Source organism: Eurosta solidaginis, chromosome X (assembly GCF_040869045.1).
Source record: "Eurosta solidaginis isolate ZX-2024a chromosome X, ASM4086904v1, whole genome shotgun sequence".
Lineage (NCBI taxonomy): Eukaryota > Metazoa > Arthropoda > Insecta > Diptera > Tephritidae > Eurosta > Eurosta solidaginis.
The window spans coordinates 90150359-90175936 of record NC_090324.1 but is presented as its reverse complement, the minus strand read 5'-3'; the positions used below and the strand labels follow the sequence as shown (position 1 = coordinate 90175936).

Below are 25578 nucleotides of genomic sequence, written 5' to 3'. Positions count from 1 at the left end.
GCAGAAGTCGACCTCTCCATGTGGCCGTTCTACCCATGGCTCCAGCTCGGGAATCAGTTCCCTGGTCCACTTGCCTGCAGTGCTGCAGCTCCATTGCTGTTGCCAGCGTCGGATAGAATCTTTTCGCGCCTGCGCGGCAGCAACATCTCTACGTACTTCTCCTCGGAGGTGGTAAATTGTTTTCCTCTCCTCAGCGAGAAGATGTATCGGTATGGTTCCCGCAATAACAAGAACTGCGTCTGCGGATACCGTGCGGTAAACTGAGGCAATTCGTAGCGCCCCTCTGCGTTGGACAGAAGTAATAGCTGCTCGATACTTTCGGAATTTCATTGCATCCGCCCAAATTTCTGCACCGTACAAGAGTATAGAATCCGAAGCGGAAGCAAGCAGCTTTCTTATACATGGCCTTGGCCCGCCTGTGTTTGCCATTAATCGACTTAAGTATCCTATGGTCCGTGCAGTTTTCTCACAGGCTCCTTGAAAGTGTTCCGAGAAGGTTAGTTTGCTATCTAGCCTCACCCCAAGGTATTTCGTGGAGCTGCGTGTTTGTACTTGTTGTTCTCCAACCATCATATTCGTAATGGTGGGAATTCGTCTCTTCGTGAGGATTACGATCTCAGTTTTCGCTGTCGCGAGCTGAAGTCCATGGTCACTCATCCATCTATTTACACTGCGCATTACTTGGTTTAATTTAAGCTGCGCCACCTCGCAGTTCCGTGCTGTAATTACGGCAGCCACGTCGTCTGCGAAAGCGACAAGAAAAGCACTCTCTGGCATGTGCAAACGAAGGAGGCTGTCATACGAAGCATTCCAGTGGTCGGGACCTTACACCGATCCCTGGGCTGCTCCGACTGTTATCCTCACCTTTCTATGACCTTGGTTTGTTTCGTACATGAGCCAGCGATCTTTTAGGTAGTCCCCTAATATGGCTAGTAGATAAGGAGGTACCTTGAAAGAGTGTTTCAGCGCATCGAGCATATCGTCCCACCTGACGGAATTGAAGGCATTTTTCACGTCCAGCGTGACCAGTAAGACAACCGGCCTAACTTGGTGGCACGCGGTTTCGGCTTTCCTTACCGCATTTATAACCTCGGCTATGGCATCTATTGTGGAGTGACCTTTCCGGAACCCATGCTGCCGATGGGACAGACCACCTCCATCGTCAATGGCTGCTATCAGCCGTTGTTTAAGGAGGCTTTCCATCATTTTCCCGGCCGTGTCGAGCATGCATAATGGTCGAAAAGACGACGGGGAGTTCGGGTCTCCCTTGCCTTTCGGGATTAGCACGAGGTGCGTTGTCTTCCACCTTGTAGGAAAGATCCTGGCTTCCAGGCATTTGTTATACATGTGCAACAGCAACTCAGGACTGCTCTTAGCAGCCAGTCTTATTGCTGCAGCTGGTATCCCATCCGGTCCTGGCGCTTTACCGGGCTTCATTCTGTGTAGGGCCGCTTTTAGCTCACCTTCACTGAACGGTTGCACGTCGTGGCCTACGTGGTCACCCTCTCTGCTTGTGCGAGTGAGGAACAGAGCATCTGCTATACTTCGCATCTTTCCCTCATCCATCGTTTGGTTCGGTGGGCGGAATTTCCCCATTACTATTTTATACCCTTGTCCCCAAAGATCACGATCAACTTCTTTGCAAAGCTTTTTCAAACTATCAAGTTTGCTTTACTTTATGGCGGCACAGAGAACCATTTTTGCTCTTTTGTATGCCTCCGCATGCTCTAGGGCGTCAGGCCTGCTGCGTGCGCGGGTTGCCAGCCTTCGCTTTCTGTGGCATACCCTGCGTAGTTCGGCGATTTCGCTGCTCCACCAGTGCACTTGTTTTTTACCTCTCCTAGGCCCTTTTCGTGGCATTGAGGTCTTGCATGCGTTGTTCAGGCCACGCATGGTGGCTTCTACCGTAGCGTTCGCCGCTTCGGCACTGTCGACTATCTGTCTTGCGCTCGCTTGTACAACAGCGGAGAACTTTGCAGCGTCAACCTTAGAGGCGTCCCATTTTGTTTTCATACGGGGCGGTCTCTCTGTCCGACTTTGCCCTGAGTCATTAAGATGGAAGGTGATGTAGTTATGGTCACTACCCATGAGATCCTCCATCACCCTCCATCCAGTCGCCTTTGACAGCAGGTTTTCCGATACTAATGTAATATCAGGGATAGAGTGTCCAAAGCCTGGCCGCCGATATGTCGGGGTCGTGCCGGTATTCAGAATGACCAATCCAAGTCAGGAAGCCATTTCTAGCACTAGCCTTCCTCTGGAGTTAGTCTGGGGCATTCCCCACTCAACAGCCCTAGCATTGAAATCTCCAGCGACGACCACGTTACCGGTTTCCTCACGCAAATCGTCTTCGAGTAGTTCTAGCTTATCTTTAAACCCTTGAACTGGATCGTTTGGGGACAGGTAGCAGCTCACTAGTGTGGTGTGCGCCACTGTTACGCGTACGTAGCCGTTTCCGACAACACGGCTTCGTACGTGGGTGCCAGCGTCTAGGATCCAGATCGCAGCAGCACCTGTTAAGTCTACGTGCCAGTCACTCCTGACTCTATAAGGTTCGTTGATGATGGCATAGCTGGCTCTGTTTTCAAGAACCAGTTGGTCCAGCAGACTATCGGCTAACCTGCTTCGGTTCAGGTTGCATTGGATGAACCTGGTCACTTGCGCGCCTGTTTGGCCTTTGCTGCAGCGAGTGCCTCCCTGAAGGTGCTGCATGCTCCAGACCCGGGAAGGTGGTCGACCTTCTCTGACTGGCATAAAAAGCACTTTGGAGTTTCCGTGCGGGCCGAGGCCTGGTTGCCACTCTGTCCGCACTTCCAGCAAGCACTGCTTCTATCAGGGCTTTTGCAGTCTGCTTTTTGGTGTCCGTAGCCTAGACACCTGAAGCATCGCTGCACGTCTACCCTCTGTCTTAGCTTGCATTGCAGCCAGCCGATACAGATCTTGCCCTTGGCTAGTAAAAGGACGCCAACAGCTTCGTCCACTTCAATGGCTGCCATCTTCTGTTCACGCTGGTTTGCCGAGAAAATAGAAACACGGACCTGCCCCGTCATTTCCCCGCCAGAAGCTTTCCTAACAGCCTGGGCAACTTCTTCGGCGGTTGCCAGACAGTCCATGCCCAGCACCTCTATTCGCATTCGCCGTGTAAGCTGCTTGGTTTCGCCCGCTTCTCCAACAACGCTTCCTATCGCTTGGATGAACGCTAATTTATCGCCACAACGTGCAGTTTCGATAAGTTCACTCCCGGATTTGGTTTTTCGGACTGAGCGTATGACGGTCCATGTATCTTCAGGCCGAAGCTCGCCCCGGATGGCTCCTAGGACTTCGGCGTAGTTATTTCCCTGGGCTGTTCTAACTACGAAAGTTGTGGCCCGTCTGTTTCTGGGCTTGCCTTTTCTTTTTGCCTTCTTGGCTTGCCCAGGTGGTGTCCTTTGTTCTTTCTCAGGGCGTGGTTTGGCTTTCCGGCTCCTTACGGTCGTCCAGGCCTCGCCCGAGATTGTCTTCGCAGAACCCTCATCGCACTTTTTCTTGGCCTCCGAGGCCCCCGGTTGCGAGCCAGAGTTCGTCCGTGCTCTTTTGTTCCCACGAGCCGCTTTCGGTTCTGTGTACTCTGCGCTTTTACCCTCTAATAAAGAGCGCATGCGACTCAGTGTCTCTTCAAGTTGTGCCATGCCGTTCTTTATGTCCATCGACACGTTTTTCTGTTTGGCCGCAGCAGCTATTAAATAAAATTAAAAATGATCAATCATTCTAAAATTTTTAATAAAATAAATAATTAATAATTAACCCCTAATTAATTATTAATTAATTATTAAATAAAATTAAAAATGATCAATAATTCTATAATTTTTAATAAAATAAAAAACTAATAATCAACCCCTAATTAATTATTAATTAATTATTAAATAAAATTAAAAATGATCAATAATTCTAAAATTTTTAATAAAAATCAATTTCATAATAAAATATAAAAGGAAAATGATCAATAATTCAAAATCTAAAAAAATTATTTTTCTTAACAAAATAAAATTATTTAATTGTGAATTTTAATAACTTATATATATTATTAATAAATAACTATATTTAATAATTATAATTCAATTTTTATTTTTTTTTTATTATTAATCATTTTCAAATAAAGTCTAATATACTTAACTTTCCACAAAAATTTTTTCCATAAATTCATTTAATAATAAAAATATAAACTTTACGAAAATGATCAATAATTCTAAAATTTCTAAAATTTAATCAACCCCTAATTAATTATTAAATAAAATTAAAAATGACCAATAATTCTAAAATTTTTAATAAAAATCAATTTCATAATAAAATATAAAATGAAAATGATCAATAATTCAAAATCTAAAAAAATTATTTTTTAACAAAATAAAATAATTGAATTGTAAATTTTAAAAATTCATATATATTATTAATAAATCACTATATTTAATAATTAAAGTTAAATTTTTATTTTTTTTTTATTATTAATCATTTTCAAATAAATAGTCTAATATAGTACTTAACTTCCCGCAAAAATTTTTTTCATAGATTCATTTAATAATAAAAATGTAAACTATAAGAAAATGATCAATAATTCTAAAATTTTAATAAAATAAATAATTAATAATCAACCCCTAATTAATTATTAATTAATTATTAAATAAAATTAAAAATGATCAATAATTGTTTCTCTGCTGGTGCTATTGTCGCATTGCTAGCGGCTTTTAACACCGGCGATCGGAGCACCTTGCTGCTCCTTTGAAAAGCGGTTACACCGCTATCATTAACCTCGTTACTTTTACGCGTTTCAATTGTTTGGTTCATTTCTTTTCGGTTGGGTCTCCGCTCCAAGCCGCTATCTCCGCCCGATGTGCAGTCGCCGTTTTAGATTCCCGTGGTTATCTTTGCATGTGCAGGGAGGCCACGCGAGGGTTGACACAGGTCATTATGAGAGTCTGTGGTCAGAGCCAGAATCCGGCGTGAGTCAGGAGTCATCTCAACTGAGCCTGCACCACCAACTTAATGGTGACGTGGCTTCGAACGTACTTGGAGACCTGCCAAGGTTTTAACGAGACGGAGACGAAGACGATATTAGCCCACCAGCCGTTTCGACGAGGTATCACCCTCGGCTACAAAGATTGTAGAATACCGTCCACGCCAGCCCATATCAATCTTTTCCTTAACATTTTCCAGTTGTCGCCGTCAGGATCTTACTAGGCTCGATCCTGAGTATGCTTATTGAAGTTTTAGGGCGGCACCCACTCGCCCTGCCACCAAGATTCATTGGGCATGTGTGGCCTTTTGCACCACGCCCTCCTCTATGGTCGCTCTTGGTCGGGGACTGCTTATTGGTTATTCGCAGCTAACCTACTAGAGGCCGTTCACGATCCGCCACCTCGTGACCCCGGTAGAGCCCTGAGCTGAGCCTCCACCAATCTAATCTAATGTCATTATTGACTATAAAACTTTAATTAAAAAGAAATATTCTTATAAATAATAATAAATATTAAATAAAATTAAAAATGATCAATCACTCTAAAATTTTTAATAAAATAAATAATTAATAATCAACCCCTAATTAATTATTAATTAATTATTAAATAAAATTAAAAATGATCAATAATTCAATAATTTTTAATAAAATAAATAACTAATAATCAACCCCTTATTAATTATTAACATTTAGTTTAATTGCAATTTCTATAATTCACCCACTATTCTACTAATATTTTTGAAGGTTTTAAGTTAAAAAAACTAATAGCCTTCAAAGCTATAAATATTAGTAGAGCCTTTTAAGCCTTAGTAATTTAATTACTCCTTTAGATTTGCAATCTAATGTCATTATTGACTATAAAACTTAAATTAAAAAGAAATATTCTTATAAATAATAATAAATATTAAATAAAATTAAAAATGATCAATCATTCTAAAATTTTTAATAAAATAAATAACTAATAATCAACCCCTAATTATTTATTATTAATTAATTATTAAATAAAATTAAAAATTATCAATAATTCTATAATTTTTAATAAAATAAAAAACTAATAATCAACCCCTAATTAATTATTAATTAATTATTAAATAAAATTAAAAATGATCAATAATTCTAAAATTTTTAATAAAAATAAATTTCATAATAAAATATAAAATGAAAATGATCAATAATTCAAAATCTAAAAAAATTGTTTTTCTTAACAAAATAAAATAATTTAATTGTAAATTTTAATAATTTATATATATTATTAATAAATAACTATATTTAATAATTAAAATTCAATTTTTATTTATTTTTTATTATTAATCATTTTCAAATAAAGTCTAATATACTTAACTTTCCACAAACATTTTTTCCATAAATTCATTTAATAATAAAAATATAAACTTTACGAAAATGATCAATAATTCTAAAATTTTTAATATTGTAAATAACTAATAATCAACCCCTAATTAATTATTAAATAAGATTAAAAATGACCAATAATTCTAAAATTTTTAATAAAAATCAATTTCATAATAAAATATAAAATGAAAATGATCAATAATTCAAAATCTAAAAAAATTACTTTTTTAACAAAATAAAATAATTTAATTGTAAATTTTAAAAATTCATATATATTATTTATAAATAAGTATATTTAATAATTAAATTTAAATTTTTATTTTTTTTTTTTTATTATTAATCATTTTCAAATAAATAGTCTAATATAGTACTTAACTTCCGGCAAAAATTTTTTTCATAGATTCATTTAATAATAAAAATGTAAACTATAAGAAAATGATCAATAATTCTAAAATTTTAATAAAATAAATAATTAATAATCAATCCCTAATTAATTATTAATTAATTATTAAATAAAATTAAAAATGATCAATAATTCTAAATTTTTTAATAAAAATCAATTTCATAATAAAATATAAAATGAAAATTATCAATAATTCAAAAATCTAAAAAAATTACTTTTTTTTAAAAATTATATATATTATTAATAAATAACTATATTTAATAATTAAAGTTAAATTTTTATTTTTTTTTATTATTAATCATTTTCAAATAAATAGTCTAATATAGTACTTAACTTCCCGCAAAAATTTTTTCCATAGATTCATTTAATAATAAAAATGTAAACTATAAGAAAATGATCAATAATTCTAAAATTTTAATAAAATAAATAATTAATAATCAACCCCTAATTAATTATTAAATAAAATTAAAAATGATCAATAATTCTAAAATTTTTAATAAAAATCTATTTCATAATAAAATATAAAATGAAAGTGATCAATAATTCAAAAATCTAAAAATTCCTTTTATAATAAAATAAAATAATTTAATTTTAAATTTAAAGATTTATATATAATACTAATAAATAATAAAATATAGTATATAAAAATTACATTAAATAATCAATAAAAATCAAACAAAAATTCTAAATAAAATTTCAACATTTTTAAATTTATTATAAAAATTTTAAATACTAAATTTTATAATTTAAAAAACAAATAATTTAAAAATTTTTAATTTTTAACAAAATTTCAATTTTTTACAATATTAAAAATTTTAGAATTTTTGATCATTTTCGTAATTTTTTTTTTATTGCAAAAAATTTCGAAATTTTTAAAAAAATGTTTTAAATTTTGTTACTAATCTATTTTCTTTATACTAAGATAGATACGTTCCATCTAATTATTTTATATACATGACATTTTATTTAAAAATTTTTTTTTTCGTTATACTTAAGAGATATACTATAGAGATCAATAAATATCTATATATATATAAATATTTAATATATTAATAGATGCATATTAATCTTGTCCAAAAAAACCCTAAAATTCAGAAATAGAGATTAGTTTTGTAAAATTTTCAAAATAAATAAACGATATACATCTATATATCTATATTAAAGTTGTGATTTTAACTCTTATACCTATATATATTAGAATTTTTTATTATTTAAATAAAAAAAATCTGTAATTTTTTAAAAACTAATTTTAATTATTTGATATATTACATATTTAAAATGAATTTTACATAATTTTTTTTAAACTCTTGGTATTAAAAAAAAACCCCATTTATTTTATAATGAATTTTAATCTTTAATTTTAAAAAAGATAATTTTACATTCTAAAAAATACAATAGAAATCCGTCTATTTTAACTTAATGAATTGCCTGAAAAATGGTTATCTTGATAGGATAAATAATGTAATTTTATTACATTCATTATATTTAATAGAATTAAACTATTTCTAAAAGTATCAAAAACTTTTGTGCATCTTACACTAAAATATAAAAAGATAAGCAAATAAAGCTACTGGGTGTATACCCCATTTATAAAGGTTACAAATCCTTTTCTTTTTAATTTTTAATAATTCTGCAAAAACTATATTCTTTTCAATATTATTAATAAGGACAATAACTACAATTTCATCAAATTCTTGATTAAGAGCTTGAATAGGATTAGAAATTGATTTATTATCTTTTATCCCCCTAATAATAGATATTAACAATAATAATCTAATATCTACAGAAGCTTCTTTAAAATATTTCTTAATTCAAACAATTGCATCAGCAATTCTATTATTTTGTATTATTATGATATACATAAATACTTTATTAATACAAAACGATTATTTATTTAGTAAATGAATTTTAATTTCTTCTTTATTATTAAAAAGAGGTACAGCTCCTTTACATTTTTGATTTCCAACAGTTATAGAAGGATTATCATGAAATAATAATTTAATTTTAATAACATGACAAAAAAGTGCCCCTATAATATTAATTTCTTATTTAATTAATATTAATTTTATAAATGTTGTTATTATTATATCAATTATTATTGGTTCCTTAGGAGGATTAAATCAAATCTCATTACGAAAATTAATAGCTTTTTCATCAATTACTCGTTTATGATGAATATTAGCAGCAATACAAATTAATGAGATATTATGAATTACATATTTCTGATTTTATTCATTTTTATCATTTAGTGTAATTTTTCTATTCCAAAACTTTGAAATTTATTATATAAACCAATTATTCAATTCATTTTTTAATTTAAAAATTTTAAAATTTATTTTACTATTAAATCTACTATCTTTAGGAGGATTACCTCCATTTATTGGATTCTTACGAAAATGATTAGTAATTCAACATTTAATTGTAAATAATCAATATTTATTGGTAACAATTATAGTAACAATATCATTAATTACATTATTTTTCTATTTATGATTATGTTTGCTTCATTCGTATTAAATTATTATGAAAATAATTGAATATTTTTAATAAAATCAAATAATTTTTTCATTAAATGAATATTAATACTTTCCTTTATTTCAACATTTAGTTTAATTACAATTTCTATAATTCACCCACTATTCTACTAATATTTTTGAAGGTTTTAAGTTAAAAAAACTAATAGCCTTCAAAGCTATAAATATTAGTAGAGCCTTTTAAGCCTTAGTAATTTAATTACTCCTTTAGATTTGCAATCTAATGTCATTATTGACTATAAAACTTTAATTAAAAAGAAATATTCTTATAAATAATAACAAATATTAAATAAAATTTTTAATAAAATAAATAACTAATAATCAACCCTTAATTAATTATTAATTAATTATTAAATAAAATTAAAAATGATCAATAATTCTATAATTTTTAATAAAATAAATAACTAATAATCAACCCCTAATTAATTATTAAATAAAATTAAAAATGACCAATAATTCTAAAATTTTTAATAAAAATCAATTTCATAATAAAATATAAAATGAAAATGATCAATAATTCAAAATCTAAAAAAATTACTTTTTTAACAAAATAAAATAATTTAATTGTAAATTTTAAAAATTCATATATATTATTAATAAATAAATATATTTAATAATTAAAGTTAACTTTTTATTTTTTTTTTATTCTTAATCATTTTCAAATAAATAGTCTAATATAGTACTTAACTTCCGGCAAAAATTTTTTTCATAGATTCATTTAATAATAAAAATGTAAACTATAAGAAAATGATCAATAATTCTAAAATTTTAAGAAAATAAATAATTAATAATCAATCCCTAATTAATTATTAATTAATTATTAAATAAAATTAAAAATGATCAATAATTCTAAATTTTTTAATAAAAATCAATTTCATAATAAAATATAAAATGAAAATTATCAATAATTCAAAAATCTAAAAAAATTACTTTTTTAAAAATTTATATATATTATTAATAAATAACTATATTTAATACTTAAAGCTAAATTTTTATTTTTTTTTTATTATTAATCATTTTCAAATAAATAGTCTAATATAGTACTTAACTTCCCGCAAAAATTTTTTCCATAGATTCATTAATAATAAAAATGTAAACTATAAGAAAATGATCAATAATTCTAAAATTTTAATAAAACAAATAATTAATAATCAACCCCTAATTAATTATTAATTAATTATTAAATAAAATTAAAAATGATCAATAATTCTAAAATTTTTAATAAAAATCAATTTCATAATAAAATATAAAATGAAAATGATCAATAATTCAAAAATCTAAAAATTCCTTTTTGTAATAAAATAAAATAATTAAATTTTAAATTTTAAAGATTTATACATATATAATACTAATAAATAATAAAATATAGTATATAAAAATTACATTAAATAATCAATAAGAATCAAACAAAAATTATAAATAAAATTTCAAAATTTTTAAATTTATTATAAAAATTTTAAATACTAAATTTTATAATTTAAAAAACAAGTAATTTAAAAATTTTTAATTTTTAACAAAATTTCAATTTTTTACAATATTAAAAATTTTAGAATTTTTGATCATTTTCGTAATTTTTTTTATTGCAAAAAATTTCGAAATTTAAAAAAAAATTTTTAAAATTTTGTTACTAATCTATTTTCTTTATACTAAGATAGATACGTTCCATCTAATTATTTTATATACATGACATTTTATTTAAAAATTATATTTTTTTCGTTATACTTAAGAGATATACTAGCCGTGTTTTTTAACACGCGCGTATACGTTTCGTTTGCGCGTGTTAAAAAACGCCTATCTTCGCTTAGATAATGCTTAGGAGACCCATCTAGCGGCTGTGGTAAAACAACTAGCTACAGCAACAGGGTGTACCGAAAAGCGGAGACGCAACGCTCTGATGGCCATAGGGTATAACATATAGCTGAATCAGTTGCGATGAATTGTGGACACACATATAATACATAGAATTAGTGTACAGGGTGAAACAAAGACACATATTTCAGTTACATCTGAGTATAATGCGTATTGAAATTTAGTAGGACAAAATTTATGCGCAGCAATTTCAGAGGTGTATTTATAGTTTGTCTCTTAGCAGTCAATATAAAGTTTAAGCGTAAACGGATATACGCGTGTTAAAAAACGTTTTTTAACACGCGCGTATACGTTTCGTTTGCGCGTGTTAAAAAACGCCTATCTTCGCTTAGATAATGCTTAGGAGACCCATCTAGCGGCTGTGGTAAAACAACTAGCTACAGCAACAGGGTGTACCGAAAAGCGGAGACGCAACGCTCTGATGGCCATAGAGTATAACATATAGCTGAATCAGTTGCGATGAATTGTGGACACACATATAATACATAGAATTAGTGTACAGGGTGAAACAAAGACACATATTTCAGTTACATCTGAGTATAATGCGTATTGAAATTTAGTAGGACAAAATTTATGCGCAGCAATTTCAGAGGTGTATTTATAGTTTGTCTCTTAGCAGTCAATATAAAGTTTAAGCGTAAACGGATATACGCGTGTTAAAAAACACGGCTACTATAGAGATCAATAAATATCTATATATAAATAAATATTTAATATATTAATAGATGCATATTAATCTTGTCCAAAAAACCCTAAAATTCAGAAATAGAGATTAGTTTTGTAAAATTTGATTATTATTATTATAATCTATTATTAGAAATTTTTATAAATTAAAATATTCAAAATAAATAAACGATATACATCTATATATCTATATTAAAGTTGTGATTTTAACTCTTATACCTATATATATATTAGAATTTTTTATTATTTAAATAAAAAAAATCAGTAATTTTTTAAAAACTAATTTTAATTATTTGATATATTACATATTTAAAATGAATTTTACATAATTTTTTTTTAAACTCTTGGTATTAAAAAAAAACCCATTTATTTTATAATGAATTGTAATCTTTAATTTTAAAAAAGATAATTTTACATTCTAAAAAATACAATAGAAAGCCGTTTTTTTTAACTTAATGAATTGCCTGAAAAAGGGTTATCTTGATAGGATAAATAATGTAATTTTATTACATTCATTATATTTAATAGAATTAAACTATTTCTAAAAGTATTAAAAACTTTTGTGCATCTTACACTAAAATATAAAAAGATAAGCTAATAAAGCTACTGGGTTAATACCCCATTTATGAAGGTTACAAATCCTTTTCTTTTTAATTTTTAATAATTCTGCAAAAATTATATTCTTTTCAATATTATTAATAAGAACAATAATTACAATTTAATCAAATTCTTGATTAAGAGCTTGAATAGGTTTAGAAATTAATTTATTATCTTTTATCCCCCTAATAATAGATAGTAACAATAATAATCTAATATCTACAGAAGCTTCTTTAAAATATTTCTTAATTCAAACAATTGCATCAGCAATTCTATTATTTTGTATTATTATGATATACATAAATAGTTTATTAATACAAAACGATTATTTATTTAGTAAATGAATTTTAATTTCTTCTTTATTATTAAAAAGAGGTACAGCTCCTTTACATTTTTGATTTCCAACAGTTATAGAAGGATTATCATGAAATAATAATTTAATTTTAATAACATGACAAAAAATTGCCCCTATAATATTAATTTCTTATTTAATTAATATTAATTTTATAAATGTTGTTATTATTATATCAATTATTATTGGTTCCTTAGGAGGATTAAATCAAACTTCATTACGAAAATTAATAGCTTTTTCATAAATTACTCATTTAGGATGAATATTAGCAGCAATACAAATTAATGAGATATTATGAATTACATATTTCTGATTTGATTCATTTTTATCATTTAGTGTAATTTTTCTATTCAAAAACTTTGAAATTTATTATATAAACCAATTATTCAATTCATTTTTTAATTTAAAAATTTTAAAATTTATTTTACTATTAAATCTACTATCTTTAGGAGGATTACCTCCATTTATTGGATTCTTACCAAAATGATTAGTAATTCAACATTTAATTGTAAATAATCAATATTTATTGGTAACAATTATAGTAACAATATCATTAATTACATTATTTTTCTATTTATGATTATGTTTGCTTCATTCGTATTAAGTTATTATGAAAATAATTGAATATTTTTAATAAAATCAAATAATTTTTTCATTAAATGAATATTAATACTTTCCTTTATTTCAACATTTAGTTTAATTACAATTTCTATAATTCACCCACTATTCTACTAATATTTTTGAAGGTTTTAAGTTAAAAAAACTAATAGCCTTCAAAGCTATAAATATTAGTAGAGCCTTTTAAGCCTTAGTAATTTAATTACTCCTTTAGATTTGCAATCTAATGTCATTATTGACTATAAAACTTTAATTAAAAAGAAATATTCTTATAAATAATAACAAATATTAAATAAAATTTTTAATAAAATAAATAACTAATAATCAACCCTTAATTAATTATTAATTAATTATTAAATAAAATTAAAAATGATTAATAATTCTATAATTTTTAATAAAATAAATAACTAATAATCAACCCCTAATTAATTATTAATTAATTGTTAAATAAAATTAAAAATGATCAATAATTCTAAAATTTTTAATAAAAATCAATTTCATAATAAAATATAAAATGCAAATGGTCAATAATTCAAAATTAAAAAAAAAATATTTTTCTTAACAAAATAAAATAATTTAATTGTAAATTTTAAAAATTCATATATATTATTAATAAATAAATATATTTAATAATTAAAGTTAAATTTTTATTTTTTTTTTATTCTTAATCATTTTCAAATGAATAGTCTAATATAGTGCTTAACTTCCCGCAAAAATTTTTTTCATAGATTCATTTAATAATAAAAATGTAAACTATAAGAAAATGATCAATAATTCTAAAATTTTAATAAAATAAATAATTAATAATCAACCCCTAATTAATTATTAATTAATTATTAAATAAAATTAAAAATGATCAATAATTCTAAATTTTTTAATAAAAATCAGTTTCATAATAAAATATAAAATGAAATTTATCAATAATTCAAAAATCTAAAAAAATTACTTTTTTAAAAATGTATATATATTATTAATAAATAACTATATTTAATACTTAAAGCTAAATTTTTATTTTTTTTTTTATTATTAATCATTTTCAAATAAATAGTCTAATATAGTACTTAACTTCCCGCAAAAATTTTTTCCATAGATTCATTAATAATAAAAATGTAAACTATAAGAAAATGATCAATAATTCTAAAATTTTAATAAAACAAATAATTAATAATAAACCCCTAATTAATTATTAATTAATTATTAAATAAAATTAAAAATGACCAATAATTCTAAAATTTTAATAAAAATCAATTTCATAATAAAATATAAAATGAAAATGATCAATAATTCAAAAATCTAAAAATTCCTTTTATAATAAAATAAAATAATTTAATTTTAAATTTTAAAGATTTATATATAATACTAATAAATAATAAAATATAGTATATAAAAATTACATTAAATAATCAATAAGAATCAAACAAAAATTATAAATAAAATTTCAAAATTTTTAAATTTATTATAAAAATTTTAAATACTAAATTTTATAATTTAAAAAACAAGTAATTTAAAAATTTTTAATTTTTAACAAAATTTCAATTTTTTACAATATTAAAAATTTTAGAATTTTTGATCATTTTCGTAATTTTTTTTATTGCAAAAAATTTCGAAATTTAAAAAAAAATTTTTTAAATTTTGTTACTAATCTATTTTCTTTATACTAAGATAGATACGTTCCATCTAATTATTTTATATACATGACATTTTATTTAAAAATTATATTTTTTTCGTTATACTTAAGAGATATACTATAGAGATCAATAAATATCTATATATATATACATAAATATTTAATATATTAATAGATGCATATTAATTGTGTCCAAAAAAACCCTAAAATTCAGAAATAGAGAATAGTTTTGGAAAATTTGATTATTATTAATATAATCTATTATTAGAAATTTTTATAAATTAAAATATTCAAAATAATAAACGATATACATCTATATATCTATATTAAAGTTGTGATTTTAACTCTTATACCTATATATGTATATTAGAATTTTTTTATTATTTAAATAAAAAAAAAATCAGTAATTCTTTAAAAACTAATTTTAATTATTTGATATATTACATATTTAAAATGAATTTTACATAATTTTTTTTAAACTCTTGGTATTAAAAAAAACCCCATTTATTTTATAATGAATTTTAATCTTTAATTTTAAAAAAGATAATTTTACATTCTAAAAAATACAATAGAAATCCGTCTGTTTTAACTTAATGAATTGCCTGAAAAAAAGGGTTATCTTGATAGGATAAATAATTTAATTTTATTACATTCATTATATTTAATAGAATTAAACTATTTCTAAAAGTATCAAAAACTTTTGTGCATCTTACACTAAAATATAAAAAGATAAGCTAATAAAGCTACTGGGTTCATAGCCCCATTTATAAAGGTTACAAATCCTTTTCTTTTTACTTTTTAATAATTCTGCACAAATTATATTCTTTTCAATATCATTAATGAGAACAATAATTACAATTTCATCAAATTCTTGATTAAGAGCTTGAATAGGTTTAGAAATTAATTTATTATCTTTTATCCCCCTAATAATAGATAGTAACAATAATAATCTAATATCTACAGAAGCTTCTTTGAAATTTCTTAATTCAAACAATTGCATCAGCAATTCTATTTTTTTTGTATTATTATGATATACATAAATATTTTATTAATACAAAACGATTATTTATTTAGTAAATCAATTTTAATTTCTTCTTTATTATTAAAAAGAGGTGCAGCTCCTTTACATTTTTGATTTCCAACAGTTATAGAAGGATTATCATGAAATAATATATTAATTTTAATAACATGACAAAAAATTGCCCCTATAATATTAATTTCTTATTTAATTAATATTAATTTTATAAATGTTGTTATTATTATATCAATTATTATTGGTTCCTTAGGAGGATTAAAATCAAACCTCATTACGAAAATTAATGGCTTTTTCATCAATTACTCATTTAGGATGAATATTAGCAGCAATACAAATTAATGAGATATTATGAATTACATATTTCTGATTTTATTCATTTTTATAATTTAGTGTAATTTTTCTATTCAAAAACTTTGAAATTTATTATATAAACCAATTATTCAATTCATTTTTTAATTTAAAAATTTTAAAATTTATTTTACTATTAAATCTACTATCCTTAGGAGGATTACCTCCATTTTTTGGATTCTTACCAAAATGATTAGTAATTCAACATTTAATTGTAAATAATCAATATTTATTGGTAACAATTATAGTAACAATATCATTAATTACATTATTTTTCTATTTATGATTATGTTTGCTTCATTCATATTAAATTATTATGAAAATAATTGAATATTTTTAATGAAATCAAATAATTTTATCATTAAATATATATTAATACTTTCCTTTATTTCAACATTTAGTTTAATTACAATTTCTATATGATATGATCAATAATTCTAAAATTTTAATAAAATAAATAACTAATAATCAACCCCTAATTAATTATTAATTAATTATTAAATAAAATTAAAAATGATCAATAATTCTAAAATTTTTAATAAAAATCAATTTCATAATAAAATATAAAATGAAAATGATCAATAATTCAAAATCTATAAAAATTATTTTTCTTATCAAAATAAAATAATTTAATTGTATATTTTAAAAATGTATATATATTATTAATAAATAACTATATTTAATAATTAAAAATAAATTTTTATTTTTTTTTATTATTAATCATTTTCAAATAAAGTCTAATATACTTAACTTTCCACAAAAATTTTTTCCATAAATTCATTTAATAACAAATATATAAACTTTACGAAAATGATCAATAATTCTAAAATTTTTAATATTGTAAATAACTAATAATCAACCCCTAATTAATTATTAAATAAAATTAAAATTGACCAATAATTCTAAAATTTTTAATACAAATCAATTTCATAATAAAATATAAAATGAAAATGATCAATAATTCAAAATCTAAAAAAATTACTTTTTTAACAAAATAAAATAATTCAATTGTAAATTTTAAAAATTCATATATATTATTAATAAATAACTATATTTAATAATTAAAGTTAAATTTTTATTTTTTTTTTATTATTAATCATTTTCAAATAAATAGTCTAATATAGTACTTAACTTCCCGCAAAAATTTTTTTCATAGATTCATTTAATAATAAAAATGTAAACTATAAGAAAACGATCAATAATTCTAAAATTTTAATAAAATAAATAATTAATAATCAACCCCTAATTAATTATTAAATAAAATTAAAAATGATCAATAATTCTAAATTTTTTAATAAAAATCAATTTCATAATAAAATATAAAATGAAAATTATCAATAATTAAAAAATCTAAAAAAATTACTTTTTTAAAAATGTATATATATTATTAATAAATAACTATATTAAATAATTAAAGTTAAATTTTTATTTTTTTTTATTATTAATCATTTTCAAATAAATAGTCTAATATAGTACTTAACTTCCCGCAAAAATTTTTTCCATAGATTCATTTAATAATAAAAATGTAAACTATGAAAATGATCAATAATTCTAAAATTTTAATAAAATAAATAATTAATAATCAACCCCTAATTAATTATTAAATAAAATTAAAAATGATCAATAATTCTAAAATTTTTAATAAAAATCAATTTCATAATAAAATATAAAATGATATAAATGATCAATAATTCAAAAATCTAAAAATTCCTTTTAAATTAAAATAAAATAATTTAATTTTAAATTTTAAAAATTTATATATAATAATAATAATAAATAATAAAATATAGTATATAAAAATTACATTAAATAATCAATAAAAATCAAACAAAATTTATAAATAAAATTTCAAAATTTTTAAATTTATTATAAAAATTTTAAATATTACATTTTATAATTTAAAAACAAATAATTTAAAAATTTTTATTTTTTAACAAAATTTCAATTTTTTACAATATCAAAATTTTTAGAATTATTGATCATTTTAAAAAAATTTTTAAAATTTTGTTACTAATCAATTTTCTTTATACTAAGATAGATACTTTCCATCTAATTATTTTATATACATGAAATTTTATTTGAAAATTATATTTTTTTCGTTATACTTAAGAGATATATTATAGAGATCAATAAATATCTATATATATATAAATATTTAATATATTAATAGATGCATATTAATCGTGTCCAAAAAACCCTAAAATTCAGAAATAGAGATTAGTTTTGTAAAATTTGATTATTATTATTATAATCTATTATTAGAAATTTTTATAAATTAAAATATTAAAAATAAATGAACGATATACATCTATATATATATATTAAAGTTGTGATTTTAACTCGCATACCTATATATATTAGAATTTTTTATTATTTAAATAAAAAAAAATCAGTATTTTTTTAAAAACTAATTTTAATTATTTGATATATTACATATTTAAAATGAATTTTACATAATTTTTTTTAAACTCTTGGTATTAAAAAAAAACCCATTTATTTTATAATGAATTTTAATCTTTAATATTAAAAAAGATAATTTTACATTCTAAAAAATACAATAGAAATCCGTCTATTTTAACTTAATTAATTGCCTGAAAAAAGGGTTATCTTGATAGGATAAATAATATAATTTTATTACATTCATTATATTTAATAGAATTAAAATATTTCTAAAAGTATCAAAAACTTTTGTGCATCTTACACTAAAATATAAAAAGATAAGCTAATAAAGCTACTAGGTTCATACCCCATTTATAAAGGTTACAAATCCTTTTCTTTTTAATTTTTAATAATTCTGCAAAAATTATATTCTTTTCAATATTATTAATAAGAACAATAATTATAATTTCATCAAATTCTTGATTAAGAGCTTGAATAGGTTTAGAAATTAATTTATTATCTTTTATCCCCCTAATAATAGTAACAATAATAATCTAATATCTACAGAAGCTTCTTTAAAATATTTCTTAATTCAAACAATTGCATCAGCAATTCTATTATTTTGTATTATTATGATATACATAAATACTTTATTAATACAAAACGATTATTTATTTAGTAAATGAATTTTAATTTCTTCTTTGTTATTAAAAAGAGGTACAGCTTCTTTACATTTTTGATTTCCACCAGTTATAGAAGGATTATCATTAAACGAGTTAGTCGCCTTCTTTTTTAAATCGGATATTTCAGCTGCAATCTCAACAGGTTATGGGCCCAGTTACCCAAAATAACCCTGCTGAAATTATTTCGATTGCGCGTAATGGTTAAAACCGAAAAAGAGGCGATTCCAAAAGAAGATTCAGAAATTATCCAACAGACACGTGGATCGACTCTTGAAAGTGCATCTGAGATGGCTGTGAATTCAGTGTCCAGCTCATCCAGAATTGAGCTTTTGTCCAAGGAGAACTTTGGCACTTGGAGTATGCAGGTAGAGGCGTTGCTTATTAAAAATGACTTATGGGATTACGTCAATGGTACGTGTGCTATGCCAACAGAGGGTGATGCTGCTGCTAAATCCTTATGGTTGAAAAATGATAAAAAGGCTAAGGCAGATTTAGTTCTTTCAATTCAGCCATCAGAATTGAAGCAAGTTGGTGGCTGCAACACTTCGCGGGACGTGTGGCTCAAATTGGAGTCAATTTATGCATCAAAAGGGCCGGCGCGCAAAGCAACTCTTTTGAAACAGCTGATGCTACAAAAATTAGATGAGGGCGGTAATGTTAACGAGCATATTGCTACGTTCTTTGATGCAGTTGATAAGTTGGAAAGCATGAGTGTACCAATAAATGGTGATTTATTATCAATTATGCTACTGTATAGTTTACCATCGTCGTACGAAAACTTTCGTTGTGCTATAGAGTCAAGAGACGAACTGCCCAAAGCTGATATATTGTAGATCAAGATTATTGAAGAGAGCGAGGCACGTAAGCAAGCTTTGGGAAGTGCGGTTATTGCAATGGCCGCTGGGGAGCGTATACATGCTCATAAGAAATTTACAAAAAGTGAAGAGAAGTTCACTCCTAAACAAAACTTTAAATGTTTTAAGTGTGGTGCATTTGGGCACAAGGCAAGCGCTTGTAAAGCACGAAAAGGTGATAGTGCGAATCGCGGAAAACAACAACATCAAGAAGTAAACAAATCGTATGCAGCTTGTTATACTGCTGCTGAGCATAGTTTCAGGTCGAAACATGATTGGGTTCTTGACAGTGGATGTACGGCGCATTTATGTGGCGATATTTCAAATTTTTCGTCGATTGACAAATCAACAAAGGTAAAACTGAATCTCGCTAGTCAAGCTTGTGCAGAAGTCAAGGGCAAGGGTAAAGTTAAGCTGGCAGTTGCTGGTTATGGTGGCGAACAACTCATTGAGTTCAACAATACATTATTTGTGCCGGACTTGCGCACAAACTTGATATCTGTTGCAAAGATCACCGACAAAGGGCATACAGTAACATTTGCCAAGAATGGAGCATATGTTAGTGACGAGTATGGCAAAACAATTCTAGTCGCTGATCGTAAAGGTGATTTGTTCTTTGTACGTGAAGGCAACGAATGCGCGATTGCTGAAGTCAATTGCTCTGAGTTATTTAAGTGGCATTGTCGTCTAGGTCATCTTAACTCCAAAGACTTAGTAAGATTAGTTAATCAGGGTGCACTTCCTAAAGTGAATGTTAGCGACAGTAGAGAACTTTTAAACTGTGAAACTTGTTTGAAGAGCAAAATGACGGCTTTACCGTTTGATAAAAGCCGTGAGCACTGCAAAGAGTTGTTAAAGATCGTGCACTCCGACGTCGTTGGCCCTTTCAGGGAAGAATCAATAGGCCGTGCCAGGTACTTCGTCACGTTTATAGACGATAGTTCACGATGGTGTGAAGTTTATTTCTTACGGCAAAAATCAGAAGTTTTCACTGCTTTCAAACTTCATCAAACTTGCATCGAGAGGCAGGCAGGACAGAAAATAAAGTGTCTACAATCAGACAATGGTCGTGAGTACTGTAATAACATTTTCGATCAGTATTTTTCAGATAACGGTATTTTGAGGAGGTTAAGTATTCCCAATACTCCTGAGCAGAATGAGCTCTCCGAAAGGATGAATCGGACGTTGTTGGACATGTCTAGGTGTCTTTTATCACAATCTGGCTTAGGGAAATCATTTTGGGCGGAAGCTGTTGCGACCTCGGCATACATTCGCAACAGGTGCCCATCGAGTAGTATAAATTGGAAAACACCCTACGAAAAGTTAAATGGCGACCAACCCCTGCTCAATCACATGAAAGTATTTGGATCAAAGGTAATGGTGCTCGATAAGGATCCAGGTAAAAATAAACTTGCTCCTAGATCCATAGAAGGTATATTTGTAGGATACCCACGGGATAGAAAGGGTTATCGTATATGGGTCCCCAATACTCATCAATTAATCTATGCTCGGGATGTTAAATTTTTAGAGATGAATCTACCACGGTCACCAACCACGGTGATTGTTGATGAGTTGTTATTGTCTGACAAAGAAGAAAACATCAATAATGACGAGCAAAGAGTGGTTGAGTTTTCTCCTCCGAAGTTGCAGGGAGATAATTCAGCAAGTACTGAAGGAGATCCTGTGAAAGATGTTGACCCTGTGAATGATATTAAACAGGTTGGAAATAGGGCACCTGGAAGACCACGACTCCTCCGCGGGCGTAGAGGGCGTCCGCGAAAGTTATTCCATTCTCGAAATTCAGAAGAAACATCACATGATTCCGATCCTCCAGATGTTCAGGCTGACGAACTTAGTGATGACGTATTTACTGGAATAGCCGAAATTGAAACTCGAAGTGCTTTGAAAGGTCCCGATTGTGATGAATGGAAAGTTGCTATTGAAAGTGAAGTTATTAGTATTCTTAAAAATGACACCTTTAAGATCGTGAAAACCGACGGTAACAAAAACATTATTGGCTGTCGATTTGTGCTTACCGACAAGTATGGAAACGAAGGAAAAATTGAGCGGCGTAAAGCACGACTTGTAGCTAAGGGTTATAGTCAAAAATACCGTGTGAATTACAATGAGACGTTCGCTCCTGTTGCGAGGTTGGAGACAGTCCGACTGATGTTGGCATTGGCCATTCATTTTAACTTTAAAATTTGGCAATTTGATGTCGTTACAGCTTATCTCAACGGCCCTTTAGATGAAGACGTATTCATGAAGGTTCCAGACATGTTACCTGAGATGCTGAAGCGTATCGTGTCAAAACGGAGCGATAATTGTCCGATTAGTATATGTGCTGGAAATATGCTCACAAATTTACATAATGGTGGTAACGCGTGTAAGCTTAATAAGGCTTTATATGGCCTAAAGCAATCTGGTCGCCAATGGTATATTAAACTTCGAACAAAGCTATCTGAAATGGGATTGAAGCCATTGAAAAATGAACCCTGTTTGTTTTCTGGTATAATCTGTGATGAGTTTTGCTTGTTATTGGTGTATGTCGACGATTTATTAACTTCAGCAAAAAGTTTGAAATGCATTGAATACGTAAAGAAGCAGCTCTTGCAAGAATTTGAGATCAAAGATTTGAGCAAGCGAAATATTGTTTGGGACTTGAAATAAGTCAATCTGCAGATTATATAGCTTTGCGACAAACAGGTTATGTAATGAATTTGTTGAAGCAATATGGTATGGAAGATTGCAATCCTGTAATGACGCCATCCGAAGTGAGTGTTAAGTTTCCAGATTCTAAAAATCTGTCCGAAGTAAATAATTATAGAGAATTAATTGGGAGTTTGATGTATTTGTCAGTGGCAACGAGACCTGACATAGCTAATACTGTATCGCGTTTAGCACAGTATATAACTAACCCATCTATGTGCCATTGGTTGGCTGTGAAGAGAGTTCTGAGATATCTTGCTGGCTCGGCACATAGGGGATTAGTGTTTCGTAAGACGAATGACCCACTGATTGGCTACGCGGATGCTGATTGGGGAGGTTGCACCGTAGACCGTCGTTCATATACCGGCTACGTATTTTTGATTAGCGGTGCTGCGATTACCTGGAAGTCGCAAAAGCAGCGCACGGTCGCACTATCATCGACGGAAGCATAGTACATTAGCTTGGCAGAAGCAACGAAAGAAGCAATATATTTACGAAGTTTGTTAACTGAGCTTGGTCTTCGAGAGTTTATCGACATAACAATTTTTGTTGATAATAAAGGAGCTCAATGTTTGGCTGGTGACCCTGTTTTTCATGCTCGCACGAAGCACATCGACATTAAGCATCACTTCATTCGTGAAACAGTCGCCGCTGGCCATTTGAAGCTACAACACATATCAACGCAAAACATGATTGCAGATGTTATGACGAAATCACTCCCAAAAGTTAGTCCCGAGAGATGCTTGGATGGACTTGGATTTTCCACTTAAGTTGACCTGCTTATTGAGGGGGCTTGTTGAGAATATTTCGCTACTTCTCTAATACAATATGCATGTCAGTATGGCATCTCTGTTCAAGTGTCAATATTCTATTATACTTTTTCTCTCTCTTTTGTTATTCACTCTTTTTGTACATTTTCTATTGATACATAAAAAAAAGTTATAACACTAAACGAGTAAGTCGCCTTCTTTTTTAAATCGGATATTTCAGCTGCAATCTCAACAATCATGAAATAATAATTTAATTTTAATAACATGACAAAAAATTGCCCCTATAATATTAATTTCTTACTTAATTAATATTAATTTTATAAATGTTGTTATTATTATATCAATTATTATTGGTTCCTTAGGAGGATTAAATCAAACCTCATTACGAAAATTAATAGCTTTTTCATCAATTACTCATTTAGGATGAATATTAGCAGCAATACAAATTAATGAGATATTATGAATTACATATTTCTGATTTTATTCATTTAGTGTAATTTTTCTATTCAAAAACTTTGAAATTTATTATATAAACCAATTATTCAATTCATTTTTTAATTTAAAAGTTTTAAAATTTATTTTACTATTAAATCGACTATCTTTAGGAGGATTACCTCCATTTATTGGATTTTTACCATAATGATTAGTAATTCAACATTTAATTGTAAATATTCAATATTTATTGGTAACAATTATAGTAACAATATCATTAATTACATTATTTTTCTATTTACGATTATGTTTTGCTTCATTCATATTAAATTATTATGAAAATAATTGAATATTTTTAATAAAATCAAATAATTTTTTTCATTAAATGAATATTAATACTTTCCTTTATTTCAACATTTAGTTTAATTACAATTTCTATAATTCACCCACTATTCTACTAATATTTTTGAAGGTTTTAAGTTAAAAAAAACGAATAACCTTCAAAGCTATAAATATTAGTAGAGCCTTTTAAGCCTTAGTAATTTAATTACTTCTTTAGATTTGCAATCTAATGTCATTATTGACTATAAAACTTTAATTAAAAAGAAATATTCTTATAAATCGAAAAATTATATTTGGTGGATTTGGAAATTGACTAGTACCCCTTATACTAGGAGCCCCTGATATAGCATTTCCTCCAATAAATAATATAAGTTTTTGATTATTACCTCCATCCCTTACATTATTACTGATTAGCAGTATAGTAGAAACCGGGGCTGGAACAAGTTGAACAGTTTACCCTCCTCTTTCATCTACTATTGCACATAGAGGGGCATCTGTTGATTTAGCCATTTTTTCTTTTCATTTAGCTGGAATCTCTTCTATTTTAGGAACAGTAAATTTTATTACTACTGTTATTAATATACGATCAACAGGTATTACATTTAATCGGACACCCCTATTTGTATGAGCAGTAATATTAACTGCTCTTTTACTTTTTTTATCCTTACCAGTTCTAGCAGGAGCTATCACTATATTATTAACAGATCGAAATTTAAATACATCATTTTTTGATCCAGGAGGTGGTGGAGATCCTATTTTATATCAACATTTACTTTGATTTTTTGGTTATCCAGAAGTTTATATTTTAATTTTACCTGGATTTGGAATAATTTCTCATATTATTAGACAAGAATCAAGAAAAAAAGAAACCTTTCGTTCTTTAGGAATAATTTATGCTATAATAGCACTTGGATTATTAGGTTTTATTGTATCAGCTCATCATATATTTACAGTAGGAATACATGTTGATACACGAGCTTATTTCACTTCAGCAACTATAA

General features: G+C 26.9%; 2 pseudogenes; both read left to right on the top strand.

Annotated features, from left to right (window-relative positions):
- Positions 1 to 4944: 4944 nt before the first annotated feature.
- LOC137234476 (NADH-ubiquinone oxidoreductase chain 2-like) lies at positions 4945 to 13403 on the top strand (annotated as a pseudogene).
- Positions 13404 to 16690: 3287 nt separating this feature from the next.
- Positions 16691 to 24584, top strand: LOC137234475 (NADH-ubiquinone oxidoreductase chain 2-like; annotated as a pseudogene).
- The last annotated feature ends 994 nt before the right edge of the window (positions 24585 to 25578 follow it).